The sequence below is a fragment of the Dromiciops gliroides genome, chromosome 3, assembly GCF_019393635.1.
Source record: "Dromiciops gliroides isolate mDroGli1 chromosome 3, mDroGli1.pri, whole genome shotgun sequence".
Lineage (NCBI taxonomy): Eukaryota > Metazoa > Chordata > Mammalia > Microbiotheria > Microbiotheriidae > Dromiciops > Dromiciops gliroides.
The window spans coordinates 348675512-348678692 of record NC_057863.1 but is presented as its reverse complement, the minus strand read 5'-3'; positions in this window follow the sequence as shown (position 1 = coordinate 348678692).

Here is a 3181-nt window from a genome sequence, read left to right as displayed (position 1 = left end):
GGATAGCTGGAATAGTTATTTTTATTGTTAGTTTAGGAGTCATATTACTCAGGCTTGGGCATGGTCTCCCCAGGATAGGTTCCAGGTTGACCTTACTTGACTCTGGGATCCAAATAGCTAATTGAATTCTAGATCCAATACATTCACTAAGACTTAGGCCCAGAATCCACCCAGTGTTGAATCAATGAAACAAGACTAGACAAGATCCCACCTCACATGATCTATGTGAACCTGAAGAGTTAATAAAATGATATTCATTGGGCTATTAACAGCTCCATGTTGGAGTTAGGGATTGGGGGCCAAGTAGTAAGTCAGTCAATATTTATTAAGCACTTGCTATGTTTCAGGCACTGTACTACATTTTCAAGATACAAAAACAAAAATGCAACAATCCTGGCCCTCATGAAGCTTACATTCTTTTGGTAGAAATACATGCACACAAGTAAATGCAAAATATATACAAAGTAAATACTTAGTAACTTTGGGGTGGTGACACTAGCAGCTAGAGAGATCAGAAAAGGTCTCATGTAGGAAGTTTTCCTGAGCTGTGACTTGGAGAGAGCTAGCATTCTTCAGAGGAAGGGAGGACTTCTTCACAAGCAACGGCAAAAACTGAGAGATAGGAAATGAAATTTGTGTACAGGGGATAGCAATTCGACTGATTTGACTGGAATGTAAAGTGTGGAAAGGAGGTAACATGTAATTATCTTGGAAAAAATAGGCTGAAGCTAGATTGTAAAGGACTTTAAATGTCAAACAAAGGAGTTTGTATTTTTTCCTCAAGGCAACAGAAAATCATTGGAACTTTTTTTTTAATTGCTAGGGAGGACATGGTCTGACCTGTGTTTTAGGAATATTAATTTGGCGTTTAGTTTGGAGAGGGTAAACATTAGAGATAAGGATCTCTGTTAGACAACTATTGCAGGTGAGGTAATAGGAGTCTGAACTAGGATGATAGGCATGTGAGTGGAAAGTAGGGGACAGATGGGAGAAATGATGTAGGATAATATAAAGAATCTTTATTATTTAAAAACCCTATTCTGATTAGATATGAAGGATGAGGGAGAAGGAAGATTTGAAGATGATTCCAACTTTGCAAACTTGGGTGACATGAACTTTGGCCTCTTAGCTAAAGGAGTCTCTGGCAGAATGGTTTTAGTCACAGGTATGCAAACCAGTAATAATAGAAGCTTATTCCTCTTCAAGTTAGGCATATATTCCCCTTTTTAGAGCACTACGGCTGGCCAACCCATTTCATTTGACCACTAATGGCTATTGTCCGGGGAAGAATTATGGTGCCTCCATCAGAGTTCAAGACATGTTGGGGCTTGGCAGATGATCAGGATCTCACCTCAGTTGGTCAACAAGAGAGCCTGAACCAGATAGACCCACTGGAGTGGGTCAGACAATTTGAACAGGTCTTAACAGAAGAAGATATATGGAGGTTTAATGAGTCAGGCAGTTGGAATTAAGCTGATCTATCAGTGGGCAGCAAGTGGAACATAGCAGCTGAGGATGTTGGTAGCAAGCAATAAAAAGAGCATGAAGGAATCAGAGGTCCAACAACAGCAGGTAGCAAGAACTCAGCCACATGTTTCAATGTCAGGATTCAAGATCCTGAGAGGACTAGAGTGGGAAGGGCAATATATAATTCCAGACTGACAAGAAATTAAGGCAGTGACTCAGACATGGGTAAAAAAAGATTGGATTACCCTTTGACCCAGTAATACCACTACTAGGTCTGTATCCCAAAAAAGATCATAATAAAGGGAAAAGGACCCACATGTACAAAATTATTTCTAGCAGCTCTCTTTGTGGTGGCAAAGAATTAGAAATTGAAGGGATGCCAGTCAATTGGGGAATGGCTGAACAAGTTGTGGTATATGAATGTAATGGAATACTGTTGTGCTATAAGAAATAATGAGCAGGCAGATTTCAGAAAAACCTGGAAAGACTTAAGTGGACTGATGCTAAGTGAAGTTAACAGAACCAGGAGAACATTGTATAAAGTAACAGCAACATTGGCAACATTGTGTGAGGATCAACTGTGATAGACTTAGCTCTTTTCATCAATATGATCCAAGATAATTCCAAAGGACTCATGATGGAAAACACTCTCCCACACCCAGAAAAAAAAAAAAAGCACTGTGGAATCTGAATACAGATTGAAACATACTGTTTCTACCTTTTTTGTTTGTTTGTTTTTTCTTTTTTGAGGTTTATCCCTTTTGTTCTGATTCTTCTTTTACAACATGACTAATGCAGAAATATGCTTAATGTGATCGTCTATTTGTAACCTATATCAAATTGCTTTATGTCTTGGGGAAAGGAAGGGAGGGAGGGAGAAAAATTTGGAACTCAAAATCTTATAAAAACAAATGTTTAAAACTATCTTTACATATAACTGGAAAAAAATCATTTTAGAGGTTGGGGGAAACAAGAAAAGATGGGATTCCAGTAGGTACATAATAATTGCTTATTAATTGATTGGATAATTACTAGAATGGGTTGATAGGTAGGTAGTTGGGTCTTGAAAAGAGGTGGTGGTAATAGTTTGCAAGATTTGCAAACTGCTTTATGAATACTATGTCATTTGACCTTCACAACAAACCTGAAAGGAAAGTGCTATTTTTTCTATCCCCATTTTACAAATGAGCAAAGTGAGTGTGACATTTAAAAAGGCTGGAGAGACATAATTTCTGGGTAATTTGATCATTTTTATTAATAAGGCCAGCAGGTTATTAATAAAAGGATGGTCATTTGACTGTCTCTCTTAGACCACCATGGCAGTGGATCAATTTACATATAAGCTTCTCATTGGAAGGGTGTCACCCATCATCACTGTTGCACAAAGAATATATCTCCTAGCTATACCAAACCACTCCCAGCCTTTGTCTATCTAGACAAAAGAATCTGTCTCTACCCAAGTTTGAATAGAACACAATGGGGTGCCTCACCTTGTATTAAATTCCTAGTAAGGTTGCATGGAATCTGACAGAGACAGGAGAGTTAATGCAAGCTCATTATCAGTAATGTCCTTCAAGAGACATAAAAAATTCGACTTTGGAAGAAGGGGAAGGCTTCTGAATCTCCCCAAGACATTGGTTATTAATAATTATTTCTCTGATGAGGCAGATAGAGGTCAAATGACTTATCTGAGGTCACCAGCTAGAAAGTATCT